This window comes from Hylobates moloch, unplaced genomic scaffold (genome assembly GCF_009828535.3).
Source record: "Hylobates moloch isolate HMO894 unplaced genomic scaffold, HMol_V3 SCAFFOLD_6, whole genome shotgun sequence".
NCBI lineage: Eukaryota > Metazoa > Chordata > Mammalia > Primates > Hylobatidae > Hylobates > Hylobates moloch.
This window is the reverse complement of record NW_026652281.1, coordinates 76827017-76843032: the sequence shown is the minus strand read 5'-3', so window position 1 is coordinate 76843032 and position 16016 is coordinate 76827017. Positions and strand designations below refer to the sequence as shown.

Below are 16016 nucleotides of genomic sequence, written 5' to 3'. Positions count from 1 at the left end.
AAAAAAAAAAAAAAAAAAAAAAAAAACCGGTGTGTTGGCACATGCCTGTAATCCCAGCTACTTGGGAGGCTGAGGAAGGAGAATCGCTTGAACCTGGGACGTGGAGGTTGCAGTGAGCCGAGATCACGCCACTGCACTCCAGCCTGTGTAATGGGAGCAAGACTCCATCTCAAAAGCTAAAAATAAATAACATAGATAACAAAAATTTTAAAAATACCCCAGAATATGGAGTGGATCCCTTGGGAAATCCAAGAGAAGAATCCTCTGAGCTCTGTGTACTCTGTATGGTTTCTTATTTCAGGTCTTTGGCTGGGCTTTGAATACTAACTTAAGGCCATAGGAGGGTTCACACGACCATGACTGTTTCCTCTAGAGGGATCCCAGAGGGACTAGTTTTACCGCAGTATGGTGAGTCCATGGGTAACACTGGCAAACTTGACAGATGAGTGGGTGGTCAGCAGCACCACGAAGGAGCTGACCCATTGTGCTTGCAGCTGGTCTTGAGCCTGGTGGGACTGCCAGGTCTTCAGCACGACTTGGTTCCCCAGTTTCAAAGAGTAAAGAGGCACAAGGAATCGGAACCTGTTAGAAGCAAACTCAGAGAGACTAGTTAACATACTTCCTAATTATTTTATATATGAACTAGCTTCTGTTTCTGGAGAGGAAAAATCCTCAAGTATCAGGGAATCTGGAGAAATGGTCTCCTGTACAGTATTTTGAAGGGGCTAAGAGCCAGCCCACTTCTGGGGTATTCATATCTTCAGCAGGGCAAGCGGCAAGACTTTTCCCCAGGTAAGATTTGTCTCCTGGTAGCTGGGGTCCCCTTGGCCACAAATGGGTCCATTCAGTCAATGACGGGCTTAGGACTTTATTTTTAGTTTGGCCCCTTTTGGTCAAGATATGCCAGAGGCAGCATCAATGGCCAAGCTTTTATTTTGTCCCATATCATTGCTGGGGTGGTGTGGCTGCCTGCTCTGGGTCCATCCTATCCCTCAGTGGGACTTCTATGGCCAAGGGACTCAGAATCAAAAGACTGATTTTCAATTAAACATTCTAGGCCAGATAGAAATGGAGGTGGGTAGGCATTCATTAATCCTGAAAACCTTTTAAGCAACACAAGGGTCAAAAAGCAAAATGTAAGATTAAAATTCCTGTCCTCTTAAAGCCAGGCCCCCATGGCTAGCATACAAAGCGTATCAGCTGCTTCATCTGAGGTGCTCCAGGTGGCATTGATAAGTGGAGTTGGGCAGTTCCACTTATCTGGGGTAAACAGATCTTACAGTGACTTTTATCCAGTCCACGCTCAGGAATAACCTGTGTGTCTGAATTATATATCCTTCTATGACTGTTCAATTGTGAGCTGTGGGCCGTACATTAACCAGACATGCTCTTCCACTCTGCAGCATTTAAAACAAAAGACACTGCTTCCAAATTTGTTATTCTCACAATCCATTATTAGGAAAGGTGCCTCAAGGAAGCTGATGATACCAGTCTACAAAAGGGAGCACTTCCTTCACATCATACCATTTGGCTTCAGTAGTTACTTTGTTTTGCCTTTCCCTACCTTGACTACCTTCTTGGAAACCACAGGTCTGAGAGGCACCAGAAAGTACCTCTTTTGTGGGTGGCTTTGAGGCTAATGATCTAAACTCAGACCCACATCTGAGCTTGGTCCAGCCTCAAGGCCCAACCCAGCACTCTTTAATTTTAGCTATTATAGATAACAATAACTAAGGAATGAATATTTCACTTTTTCCTTATTAGTTTGGATTTCCTTATGCATCCAGTGATCCAACTTCCCAGGAATTTGATCCATCTTTAAATTCCACTGGTTCTTGCAATGGCTATTAAAAAGAAAAAAGAGTAAAAAAAAAATTAAAACAACAACAAAAAATTCCACTGGTAAACTTTACCTTTAATAACTGAATGCAGCACAGCTGCAGCTCCAGGTTGCCACCCAGGAATCATAGGTTAATGTAATAACAGGTATACTACTGTCTTCTTCTGAAACATAATTTTTCTCTGGCCAGTTCCCCATCTCTACCAAAGACAAATCATGGTAAGGCCAATTTATTTGCAAATTAAGTTTTAGTCTTATTATACTTGGCCAGATTATTTGCATAAAGTACAGCAAGAATTATTGTCCATATAGGCTCTTTTAAGTTGGCTTTGCTGTAACTTTTCAAAAGGAATCTCAGATTCAACTTTTAAAGGCCTCTCAAGCTCAGCCAAGAATGTATCTGTGCCTGCAGATACCTGTACAAATTGGGTGAATTCCCCTCCTCTCAAGGTCTCAAAGTAACTTTAGGTTCCTGGGCCTGTCAGAAAGTGACATTCTTTACTTAGCACAGGTCAGGAATCCTGCAAAGGAACTACGTAGAGAGGTGTGAGGCCAGTCTTTCCAAGGGACATTTATCAGCTCTATAAAGTCAATCTCAATTCCTCAAAGCAGTCTGCTTATATCTAAAAATGTCATTCCAGTTAAACCCTTGGTCAAAATCCAGTACCTCCAATTATGTGCTGTTATAAAACAAAACAGATTCTTATTGAACTTATGCAAATAACTATATTGCCATAGTTAAGAATATTCGCAAATAGTTTTTGAATTCTGGAGAAATCAAGCAGACAGCAAGAAATATGATTTAAATTTTATTTACCAGAGTATACTCAATTGTTAAGGGCTACAAATAGCTCAAGAGAAAAAAAATTTGACAAGCAATGTTTCCAACCAAAAAAGTCACAAAAGAATTAGTTCAGTCCTCTTATTAGCTCAGTCCATGCAATTAACTCTTGTTCTGCTTCATACTGGGTTAGCAATCTTTATGACCACATCAGCCTTTTAATTAGAGTCCTAGAAGTTTTCTGTCTAATCCAACAGCACAGTCTCTCTGACATCATCAGAAACCTGCATTCAGGAGTCTTCCAAGGAGCAAATTTTGGACTGTAGTTGACTGTAGGCCACTTTTTGAGAAGAATCCAATAAAACAATAATTGTAGATGATAAAATTTTTAAGACATCCTAGTCAAAGACACATTAAAGATACAATTGTCAAGGAAATCTGGTTATTTCTGTGGCATACAACAATTTAACATAATACACATATTACTAATGGCATATACTAAGACATATCAGGATTTTAGGAATGCCATGTAATTTTGGCACACATTAATAACACATTTATATAAATATAACCCAAAGAAGATTAAACACCATTTCATATTTGACAATGCTTCCTGTGTAATTTTAACATAACAAATAAGCCTAATATGTCTCTTTTGGACTTCAGGGGACCGCGTGCCTTTTTTTTTTTTTTTTTTTTGAGACAGAGTCTCGCTCTGTCACCCAGGCTGGAGGCTCACTGCAAACTCCACCTCCCAGGTTCACACCATTCTCCCGCCTCAGCCTCCCGAGTAGCTGGGACTACAGGCGCCCATGACCACGCCCGGCTAAGTTTTTGTATTTTTTTAGTAGAGACAGGGTTTCACTGTGTTGGCCAGGATGGTTCGATCTCCTGACCTCGTGATCCACCTGCCTTGGCCTCCCAAAGTGCTGGGATTACAGGTGTGAGCCACCGTGCCCGGCCAGAGGACCTAATATCTTTTAAAAATATATATATTTTTTGTTTGTTTGTTGTTGTTATTGGAGACAGGGTCTCCAAAACTCTGTAGTCCAGGCTGGAGTGCTGTGGTGTAATCACAGCACAGCTCACTGCAGCCTTGATCTCCTGGGCTCAAGCAATCCTCCCATCTCAGTCTCCAGAGTGGCTGGGACTACAGGCACATGCCACCCTGCCCAGATTTTCATGTTTTTTGTTTTGTTGGGTTTTTTGTTTGGTTGGTTTTTGTTTTGTTTTGTTTTGTTTTTGTAGAGACGAGGTCTCACTATATTGTCCAGACTGGTCTCAAACTCCTGAGCTCAAGTGATCTGCCCACCTCAGCCTATCAAAGTGCTGGGATTACAGGTGTGAGCCACTGCATCCACCATTAATTTTTTTTTTTTTTGAGACAGTCTCGCTCTGTTGCTGGAGTGCAGTGGCACAATCTCCGCTCACTGCAACCTCCACCTCCTGGGTTCAAGTGATTTCCGGCTAATTTTTGTATTCTTAGTAGAGATGGGGTTTCACCTTGTTGGCCAGGCTGGTCTCAAACTCCTGACCTCAAATGATCCACCCACCTTGGCCTCCCAAAGTGCTAGGATTAGGATTACGGGTGTGAGCCACCATGGCCAGCCCTTTTTTAAGTTAGCTTAAGGTCAAAGAGATTGAATTTACAACTTGATTTTTTTTTTTTTTTAGACAGAGTTTTGCTCTGTCACCCAGGCTGGAGGGCAGTGGTGCAATCTCAGCTCACTGCAACCTCCGCCTCTCAGGTTCAAGTGATTCTCTAGTAGCTGGGATTACAGGCACACACCACCACACCTGGCTAATTTTTGTAGTTTTAGTAGAGGTGGAGTTTCACCATTTTAGCCAGGCTAGTCTCAAATTCCTGAACTCAAATGATCTGCCTGCCTGGTCTCAGCCTCCCAAAGTGCTGGGATTATAGACATGAGCCACTGTAGCCAGCCAGAAGTTGAAATTTTGATGTTGGGAAGTTCATCAGTCGAATATCAAAAGTTTAAAACATTTGATGCCACAAAATAGGATCACAGTTCATTAAAAAATAGTTATTCATTTAGCCAAAATGATAATTCAAAGATTTCAAAAAAAAACAAACAAAAAAACAAAACACCAAAGACCTTTACTCATTGATACGAAGGAGACTCAGTTTCCCCAACTGTAAGACCCAATGAAGACAGCAGGAAGCCAACTAAATGTCTGTCTCTCTCCTTTTTTCCTGTAGTTTACTTAAAAGGTAAACAAAAATCTTTGATCTCTTATTAATGTTTTAGGGGTATTATTAATGTTAAAACTAATTAAAACCTTATAAACAAATCTAATTTTAATCAGTTTGACCATGAAGTAAGATTTCCATACACCTTGTATAACCTTTTACAATTTTCTATTAAAGAGTAGATCAGTGGTCCAGGAAAATTGTCATTCCGGCACAGGGGCCAGATGCTTGCCTGGCATCAGTGTGCCTTTGATATTAATGTTTATAGAAAAACTCTAATTTTATCCCTCGAAGTCGGCCCTTACAATCTCACGCGCCCACCTCTTCCGCGATAGTCCCTGGGCCTAGGGGGATTGAATACTTGTAATTGCTGGCCCTGCATCTCATGAAAGCATTCATTTCGATTGTCGCCTTCTCCCAGGTCTGAAGATGAGGCTTTGACTGGCGTCAGTGTTCAAGATTTAGCAGGAATCTGTGCCTTTTTCAGACTCAGGAAACTTAACAGCAGAAGGACTTTAGAAGCAATATAGAAAGTTACATGGATGTAAAAACCTTAATTCTGTTAGATTTATTTTTAAGCAATATAAAAACTAATGATGACATAGGAATTATCAATAAAACGTAAATCTGTTCGTTAGGCCAGTTACCAAAAGGCAAAGAAAGACCTTCTGCAGTGTAATTGCTTCTCCTTATGGGAAGCCCATTTAGATAACCTTGTTGCTCAGGCTGGATTGCAGTGGCGCAATCTCGGCTCACTGCAACCTCTGCCTCCTGGGTTCAAGTGATTCTCCTGCCTCAGCCTCCCAAGTAGCCGGGCTTACAGGTTCTCAACACCACGCCCGACTAATTTTTATATTTTTAGTAGAGATAGGGTTTCGCTATGTTGGCCAGACTGATCTCAAACTCCCGACTTCAGGTGATCCCCCCGCCATGGCCGCCCAAAATGCTGGGATTACAGGCACGAGCCACTGTGCCTGGCCCCAACTCCATAATTTGAATCAACTTTTTTTTTTGAAGCTCAAGCAAGATTTAATGAATCAAGTCAGAAGTTGGGCCTTTTAAAGTATTCATTAGAGCAAAGATTAAATGAACTCCCCAAGAATCATCCCCAAAGCAGTATTATTATTGAAGAACTTTCACTTGTTGCTGCATCACCAACACTAAGTCCATGTCAAAGTATGATATCTACACAAAATCAATATAGTACACTATCCAAACCAGCAGCATTAACAGGTACTTTGGAAGTGCGTCTTATCGGCTGCCAAGATATCCTAGAGAATGTCCCTGGACGGTCAAAAGCAACATCAGTTGCACTGCCTGGTTGGAGTCCAAGTGAAACCAGATCATGTTTCATGAGCAGAACCAGTAAAAGTAAAAGCGGAAGTAGTCGAAATCTTCCAAAAACCGATGACTTGTCCAATGATGTCTGTGCTGTTTTGAAGCTCGATAATACTGTGGTTGGCCAAACTAGCTGGAAACCCATTTCCAATCAGTCATGGGACCAGAAGTTTACACTGGAACTGGACAGGTCACGTGAACTGGAAATTTCAGTTTATTGGCGTGATTGGCGGGCTCTGTGTGCTCTTCAGCAGCTGTCGTATTTTTGATGGCTTGTAAGAGGAATGTGATCTTTGACTGGCCTGGGATATTCTCATAGGTTTCCTCTGCCTGTTTCCAGACCACATTGTCGGGGCTGAGCAGGTTTCCTAGGAGCAGGTAGAACTGTTGCTGCTCCGCCGCCATTGCGCTACGCGTGAGAGAGAAGGAGGGAAGGGAGACAGGAGCCGTGAGGCGCGCTCGCCAGGCCGCGGGAGGGGCGGGGGCGGGCCCCAACTTGAATCAACTTTTAGATAACTTCTGAATTAGATGTTATTCTTTTTCTCAGTAAAGATATAACTTCTGTGACACATTTTATATACGGAATTACATATTAACTAGAATTACTAGTAACCTTACATTTTAATGAAAAACCTAGGAAGCAAGAAATCCTAAACTGTTTACCAGATATTAGCATTTTAGATGACAACCTTCCATAGTTTTTTAAAAAATCTTTCCCCATGTCATAACCCTTTCTTAATTTAAAATGACTCAGACATCTAATGAGCACCAAAATCTCAAGATTTTTAAATTACAGAAAAAGTTCACATACATTTACCCCATTTCTATTTTATGCATTTTTAGCCATTTCTCTACATTAACTATGAGAACTGAGATATTAGACAAAGCCAGTCATTGCTTCCTTGATAATCATTTTTATAACCTATGAATATCAGGTGTTTACCTAATTAAGAACTTTAAAATTAAAACACATGGGTATATTTGCCAATAACTCAGAAAATTCAGCTGTTTTTATTAAACGACAACATTAGTCTTATTTGTCAAAAAAGCCACACACACACTAAGATCATTTTCTTCTTGGCTGGGTTTATAGTCTTCTAACCTTTTCTGCCAAACTCTGACACCTTAACACATCTAGCAAATATAACACCCAGACAAAAAGGTAGGCTGACAAGTCTGAAGACATTTCTATTTTACCAATAATGTTAAAGCCAGCTTATTAAAGATTTACTTAAGTCACATGAACTTGGAAAATGACTAGACTTATTTACCTAATTTATGCACACTCTTTTTTATTTATAAGACAATTTGGTACCCTGTGAAAATGATACAGAACATCCAGAGACACATACACACATACAAAGATCCAACAGCTTTTACCCTGGAATTTTAGCCATTAGATAGCAATGCAAACTCACTGGTTTATGAACATGTTCACATGGCTAAACTTTGTTTGCCCCAGTAGGTAATCCAGTGAAGGCTGTGAACCAAAATTTTGGGTAAATCACTTTCCATGGCAGTTTGATATTTAAAGGCCAAACCTCCCCAGACTTTAAAAGAATACTGGGGCCAAACAGTACCACTGAAGAACATCACAAGCAGCCAGGCCCGACTGTGCTTAGGACAGCAGCAGAAGAGCCTGGATACATGGAACTCCATCCCGCCTTTCCATCCAACAGAAAAATGAACGCAATTATAAGACAGCAGTACAATTCAAAGACCCATGGAGAGTCCCAGCCTCCCCAGACTTCAAAGAACACTGGAGCCAAACAGTGTTACAAAAGAATATCATTTTCCTTTGTTCCACTGGCTCATAACTATATTCAGACTAATTCTAAAGAATGCACCCAGGTGGGCTACATTCTAAGATCAAATTCTGATTTCTCATGACTATATCCACATACACACACATAAATAATTATGAAAATACAATCTAACCACAGTAGCGACTAACAAGCCCCCAAGACCATCCAAGCCAAAACAGTTGAGGTGCTTCCCTCTCAGTCAGCTGGGCCTGTTCAACCTGCAAATGCAAATTCCTTCACAATTCCCCACCCAAATTGAGAGAAGCAGATCCTGCCATCTGGTACCCACAAAAGACACCGGTCAGATGCATATGTCACATTTCAAAGGCTGCTCTTCCTAGACAATTAGGAACACAGAGTCAGCAGCAGTGGGGACAAAGAGAGACAGACAGAAATCCACCTTTGGCCAAAAAAGGGTCAGGCAGCTGCTTAGGAGGGCCTCTGAGACTCTCCCCATCTGCGGCCACCAGCCAGAGGCAACCCATTCCCGATTAGTGGACCAAAATCTGTTACTGAAATGCCAGGGGTTCAGTATCGGTTCAGTATAGGTCCTGCACAGAAAGCCAATCATTAAGAAAAGTAATGCCGGGGAAGAAAACTTTATTATATTAAGGTTGACATCAGCCCAAGAGAACAGGAGATCAGTCTCAAATCCCTCTCTCCAGGTGAAGAGCCAGGGGCATTATATAGCAGGGGGAAGGAATTTAATTATGAGCAGGAAGACAGCAATCAGGCAGGAGTAAGGGATCAATTGTGATGAATGAGGGGTCGGGACTCTCAGTGTCTGCATGCAGCCATCAGGTGAGTTTCTATCCCTTGGTGGAGGAAGGAACTCCAATGAGACTGAACAGGGCTTGCTGGGGCTGGAGGGTGAGGGCGAATGGCAAACAGCATGGGGAACTTTTTGGATGATGGAAACGTTCAGTGTCCTCCTCAGGGTACTGCTTAGGCACAGGTGCAGATATTTGTCACAACCGACTGATTTGTACTCAAGATGAATGTGTTTCACTGTATAATTTTTACTTGCATTTAAAAAAGCAATTGTGTGAAAACCACAAGCTGCAGGATACATAGGTACTGTATGTTACCATTTGGTAAAAAACTGAAGGGTATGAGCATTCTCCCTGACGCACGCACTCACACACACTCAGGAAAAGGCATTTGGGGGTGGCTGTTTTGGAGCGGGTGTCCTGGTGGCCAGCATCTGGCTGGCAGGAGCCACGCATGGCGCTGGGGAAAATCACTAATGCAGAGGGAGACAAGGCCAACCCAGAGATGAGGAAGGTGTAGGGAAGAACAGAGGCCTGCTCTGTTATTAGGGCTGTCACCAAAGACCAGCCCTAATGAGGCCCTAGGCCAGGCCTCTGCGTTTCCTGGCAGTCCCCTACCCTGAGTGGGCCTCTGAGCAGGCGCTGCCTAGAAACATTGTGAGTTTCTCTCCTTTGTTTTAGAGACAGGACCTCCAGACTAAAGTCAGATCCAACTGCGCTGGATGTTTTTCTTGGAGCCAACCAGATGACTTCTATGAACAATAGGGATGTCTTCCTGGTTTGGTGGCTTTGACTCTGGCTTAAGCTGTTCCTTGGAGCAAGTGGGCAGCAATGTGGCCACATCTCAAGTGTGCTCATAAATGGCACAGAAAAGGGGAAGAGTTCCCTAACAGTGAGATAAAGGAGACTGAAGCCAGTATGAAATTCTTAATATCAGAGAATGAGGGACTTCAAAATCTTTGTAGTGACCTGGGAGAGATGTAGGAAGCATCAGAGCTTCAGATATGGCAGCAAACTACAAGTTATTGGCATCAATTACAACAGAAAGGCAGAAATGAGCATTCCTAAAGCAAGAAAGCAAGCACTGCAGGATGTGTTTTAGGACTGGCAGCTATTGGCATCAATTACAACAGAAAGGCAGAAATGAGCATTCCTAAAGCAAGAAAACAAGCATTGCAGGATGCGTTGCAGGACCGGCAGCTATTGGCGTCAATCACAACAGAAAGGCAGAAATGAGCGTTCCTAAAGCAAGAAAACAAGCACTGCAGGATGTGTCGCAGGACCAGCAGCTATTGGCATCAATTACAGCAGAAAGGCAGAAATGAGCGTTCCTAAAGCAAGAAAACAAGCACTGCAGGATGCGTTTTAGGACTGGCAGCTATTGGCATCAATTACAGCAGAAAGGCAGAAATGAGCGTTCCTAAAGCACGAAAGCAAGCATTGCAGGATCGGCTGCAGGACTGGCAGCCAGTCCTGGAGTCAACACATTCGGGGAGGCCAGAGGTTCCCATCCACACTGCATCCCCTCCATTCGGGTGGTACCCATCATGCTTCCATGTTCCACAATGAGTACATGGGTTTTTGTGGCATAATTTCATCACAGCAATAAACAGATAGTCCAGTGAAGTTTTAAAACACAAGTCTCCAGTTGGCCACTGAAGGCATATTGCTCAGACTTCTAAAGTAGAAGGAACAATTAGCTTTGATGAAAATGAAATCTACAAACTACAAACACAAGATACCATCCAGGAGCTCAAGCAAAAGAGAAGTCAGGATACTGATGACCATCCCCTGCTCTGACAGCGCTTGAGAACTATCGAGGAAAATAAGCCATTAGACTTCAGCACAATGGTGACACCACAGGGAAGTTCAGGGTCCCCCCAGGGGTTGTCACCATCACCACAGCTCACGTTTATTGAGCCCATATCATGTGCCTGGCACTGTTCCAGGTGCTTTGCAAGAAATAATTGCCTAAAAGTTTACAATAACTATATTATCATCCTCATGTTACAGAGATGTGGATAAGATGTGGCACAGAGAAGTGACTTGCCCAAGGTTTCCTGGCTCTGCTCTGAATCTGGGCAGTATTACTTCAGGTACCCTGTTCTTAACCTACTTGATACATGCTTTACAAATATTAACCCACCTAATCCTCAAGACAACTATGAGACTGATACTACTATTATACCCATTTTAAAGATTAGAAACCTAGGCACAGAGAAGCTCATTAAATTGTTGAGCGTTACAGACGTGACAGGAGGGGCCCTGAATACAAACCCAGGATACCAGAAAGAGATCCTGAAACTGGTGATGGCTTCTGAGATCTACTAGATGAGTTGGAAACCCAGAGGCTGGATATTACAAGAGCACCCAGGGCAGGGAGAAGAGAGGGAAGAGAGAGCAGGGAGGAGCAGACACAGCTGACGTGGCTGGGAGAGAACACCACCCCATTGAAGCTCAGGTACACGGGGCCTACTGAAGTCTGTCAGCAAACTTACTTGCCCACAGGGTGGGCAGGATTGCCGAGGGCCAGCCCAATTCTAGGCCATCAGGTGTGCAGACCCCGCTGAAGGACTGCAGAAAACACGGAAAGGAACTCTGCTGGACTCCGGGCCTCCAAATGAGTACCAGGCAACAAATGTAAAAAAAAAAAAAAAAAAACTTCAGAAAGGCTGTTACATCCATTTAAAGAAGGGAAAAACAGGCTTAGCAAACCATGGCCACCCCATGCTGAGACAGTATGGTGAGACCCAATGGATGGAAACTACTGGAAGGCTGATTTAGACTTGATTGAACAGCGCTTCTGGAGGATTAGCAGTGCCAGAGTAGATACCATTGAACTAGATTGTGTGAATGGCAAGGAGGTTTCGCCTCTGAAGCAGGGAAAGACAGAATGTTTTCCCCATCGGAGAAGTCAGCGACCATATCTCCACTATGGAGGAATCCAAGAACAGTCCGGCTTGGAGGGCACAATCCACATGGTTCTGCATGACCTGCCACAGCTCCACATCCATGGGGACCAACCAAGGCCTGGGCAGCTGCTGGGCTCTCTTCTGATGCGGACAGTGTCTTGCTCTGTCACCATGGCTGGAGTGCAGTGGCACAATCATAGCTCACTGCAGCCTCAAACTCCTTCAAGGGATCCTCCCCACTCTGCCTCCCAAAGCATGAGGAGTAGAGACGTGAGCCATTACTCCCAGCCATTGTAAACTTCATCTCCTTTAACACTTCCAATAATTGCAGGACAGACCAGATAATGGTTCTTCCTATCTATTGCTTCAAGTTTCATTCACATTTTAAATGATTTAAGGTTGGCTTCTGTGATTCTTTCTTAAAGTAATGTTAAAGGCGTGCTTCAGTTTCATTTAGAGTTCATAAGAACACTGGCCAAGATGACACATTCATCTGGAACCCCAGGGAAGACAGAAGTAAAACCCTCCTTTTTCTCCTAAACGTCCCAAATGGTTGGGTGCCCTAGGTCCAAGGGACCTGCAAGCCTCCTCAAGAAATTTCCATTGTCCCTCCTGGCTGGTGTGAATTGTAATCTGGTACCTGTATCCCAGGAACATTTAACAAACATTAAAGAAACACCGTAAAGCTAACAAGCTGTTACCAACTGTGAAATCATTAGCTAGAGGAATCTTGAATTGTCCAAAAGACTGAAAAAGCCCAGGCAGATCCCATCTCTTCCTCATAATTGTTCCACTGGAAATTGTCATTTTTCACAGGAGACTTTTTTTTTTTTTTGGTGACACGGTCTGGCTCTCTGTCACTGAAGCTGGAGTGCAATGGCACCATCATGGCTCACTGCACCCTCGACTTCCCATGCTCAGGCGATTGTCCCACCTCAGCCTCCTGAGTAGTTGGGACCACAAGAATGCACCACCACGCCTAGCTAACTTTTTCTTTTATTTATGTATTTTCAGATAGGGTCTTATGCTGTTGCCCATGCTGGAGTGCAGTGGTGTGATTATGGCTCACTGCAGCCTCCAACTCCTGGGCTGAATCTATCCTCCTACCTCATCCTCCTGAAGTGTTGGGATTACAGGCATCAGCCACCATACCTTGCCTTAATTTTTTAAAATTTTTTGTAGAGATGGAGGTCTCTCTACATTGCCCAGGCTGGTCTTGAATTCCTGGGCTCATGCAATCCTCAGTCCTGACTCAGCCTCCCAAAGTGCTGGGATTACGTGCATGAGCCATCATGCCCTGCCTTAATTTTAAAAAATTATCTGTAGAGACAGGGTCTCCCTCTGTTGTCCAGGTTGACAACCCCTCCTGGGCTCAAACTATTGGTACCTGCCTCAGCCCCCCAAAGTGCTGGGATTGCAGGCATAAGCCACTACACCCAGCCTAACAGGAGGCATTCTTTTTATTTATGTTTTTTTTTGAGACAGGGTCTCACTCTGTCATACAGGCAGGTGGGTGGTGACAGCGACCATGACCATGGGTCAACCTGGGCCTCAGACACTGGGGAAAGGTGGCCATGTCCAGTTTTCTCTAGAAATTAGGAGGTAGGTCATCCAAGGAGAGAGGGTGGGTGTCTGGGGTAGGGTGGAGTAGGTTTCAGAAAAGTGAAAGTCTGGCAAAAGCACTCAGGAAACAGGGACAGAAAACTGAGCCAAGCGCTGGACGGCAGCGTTCATTCAGCCCAGCTGAGCTTGGAGGCCATGAAATGGTGGCAGCCCCACACTGCATGACTGCAAGGTCTTTCTGGGCCACGCCCTGAATCCCAGGTATGGAAGTGAAGGACTCAAAAAGAGGAACGAATCAGGTTATTCCGCAGAACAGGTGAAAGAAAAAAGCCAAGCAGACAGAGCCTTGGAAGTCAAAGAGTCACCCACATGCCTGACCCAGTCAGAGAAGAAAGGGGACCAAGCCTGTGCAGGAGGGACTGTGTGGGAAAGAGGAAGCTGAAAGGAGGAGAGACCGCGGGCAGAGGTGGACAAGGGACCAAGGTGAAGACCTTTGAGATGCTTCTTAAACCACAGTGGCGAATGTCTTTCTGGACAAGAGTGCCAGTGCACATTCCCACCGCCAGCGAAGGACACAGCCCCATCCGCACTCCTGGGACAGCAACACTCATTGTCCCGAACTCTGCCAATTTCATGAGCGAAAAGTGGAGCCTAGAAGCTTTGCATTTCTTCAATGACTTCGAATTTTTTTAAATCGTCTCACAGATTTCCTGATCATTGGTATTTCATCTGGAAAGTTTCTTTCTGTGATATCTGCTCATTAGAGTGGAGTTCTTAAAATTATTAGAGTGTTATACATTCAGTATATTCACCTCTGTGGTGGTTGCTCTCAGTTTTGTCCAGTTAGTCATTCATCATAAATTTAACTTTGATATCATAATAAAACAGACAAAAGTGTAGTTATTATGTGCTTAAATCTGCAGGTGCTTTTTTAAGAAGTTCTTTTTAGAGACAAGGTTTTGCCCTGTCGCCCAGGCTGGAGTGCAGTGGCACAATCTTGGCTCACTTCAGCCTCCTCTTGGGTTCAAGCCATCCTCCTGCCTCAACGTCCAGAGCAGCTGGGACTACAGGTGAAAATATCACAATTATATGTTAGAGAGAGAGAGAATGAATCATTGTAAAACAACGAAAAGGTGAAGAATTTCTGTTACCTGTGTAAGTAACATCTATATCAACCCTCACCTGAAGCTCCTCACCTCTTCCCTTGCTCTTTTCTTCAGCCCAAACGTGGTGTTCAATGTTCTTCCCAGTCACCGCCCAAGGCCGCTGTCTTAGCCCCGCCATCATCACCTCTCTGAGCCTACTGCAGTAGCTTCCTATCTGGGTTCCCTTTCCCTTCCTCCCTGGTCCTGACTCCATCGGCTGCCAGCTGACTTCCCACAGCACCAACTTTTCTCAGCCTTCTGCCTATGAGAGCTCCCCAAATTCTACCATGGGAGCCCTCAAACCATGATCCTCCCCAAAACGTGAACAGCAGCTTTTCGAACCATGGACAGATGGCACAGATGACAACCGAAGCCAATCACCACCGCCTGTCCCTGGAAGTGGACGCTCCGGGTCATGGCTGGCCATGTATCTCGGACCTATCCCGGGTGGCTGGAGGAATCCTAGCAGTGAGAGTTGAAAACCGCTCGGCGCTCGGCAAGAGAGGATGAAGCCCGAGTCTGACCTCGTAAGGGAGCTGCTCCCCGGGGCAGTGGACCCCAGGGCTGGCAGGGAGGCGGCCTCGGTCCGCCCAGTTGGTCTCGGGCCGCTGGGCCTCAGCCCCCAAGCCTGGTGCCCGCTGGCCCCGGAGGAGCTGTCCCGCCCCCTCCGGCACTCGCCTTCTGGGGCTTGGTCGGCCAGCTACTTCACGCGAGCGGGCTGGGGTCTCCAACGGCTGACAAGCGCTGCTCCCACCGCCTCCGCGGTCCGTTGGCCCCGCCCCCACGTCACTTTCGGAGCCCCGCCCCACCCTCTTCGGGCGCGCCCTGCACGGCCTCCCCGTGTGGCCTGGAGCCCGAGGCCAAGGGCTTAGAGAACAGGAGGCCGAGCTGGGCGGCGACCCCCGTTCTTGCCCGGTCACTTCCTGCGGCGCCGCCTGCCCGCTGGCAAACTGTGGCTGGGAGACCCTTGAAATAGAACGTATTAGCCAAAACTAGAATAGCAAAATATGTACCATGTTTCAATTTAATGGGATTGCCAGGTGTTTTAAGGGTCCGCCGCAAAGGTCCCTCGAGTCCCGGGGTTTTTGTCCCCATCAGATCATTCGTGGTGTGGATCTTCCGGGAGGTTATGGGAAAGGGAGACCAGCAGCCGGCTCCGTGGGCGGCCATACTGCTCCCCCAGGAAGGCCAGGCAAATCTCCCCGGTGCTGGGACCCCCCTAGTATGTTCATTTTGTCTAGGGTCCAGGTGGGGCCATTGAGCCCCTTGCCTGCAGGATTGGTCCTTTGGCATGCAGATAAGCAACACCGCCAAGCAAAGCCCATGGGGTGTTTAGGCTGTTAGGAGACCACCAGGAAGCCATTCCTAAATCTTCCCAGGTGATGGTTCCAAAAACCCTGGTGTTTGGGGAAAGGAAAAAGGGTTATCCCCAGGACTATGCTGGGGCACACTTTCCCAAACAGTGTCTGCCTGGCTGTCCCAAGCAGCCAGTGATGGAGCGAGGGTCATGAGGCTAGACCAAAGACCACAGAGTCTAGCCTCACTCCAGTGGAACTCAGGCACCCACCCGTTAGGATGTCATGTTGCTGCTGCCCCCAGGTGGGAGCCTGGGAAACCACCTGGCCGACACAGGCCACACCAGATGGGACCTCA

At 45.3% G+C, this 16016-nt stretch overlaps 1 long non-coding RNA gene across 4 annotated transcripts; it reads right to left on the bottom strand.

The window, feature by feature from the left end:
• Positions 1 to 4920: 4920 nt before the first annotated feature.
• On the bottom strand, positions 4921 to 15425 carry LOC131383818 (uncharacterized). 4 transcript variants are annotated; one of them, XR_009214164.1, is made up of 3 exons: positions 14401 to 15418; positions 14031 to 14282; positions 4921 to 6577 (listed from the first exon to the last, which is right to left on the bottom strand). It is a non-coding gene; the product is annotated as an uncharacterized LOC131383818 (long non-coding RNA). The 4 variants fall into 4 exon arrangements; XR_009214166.1 differs by having other exon boundaries at positions 14415 to 15418; XR_009214165.1 differs by having other exon boundaries at positions 14706 to 15414.
• Positions 15426 to 16016: the final 591 nt, after the last annotated feature.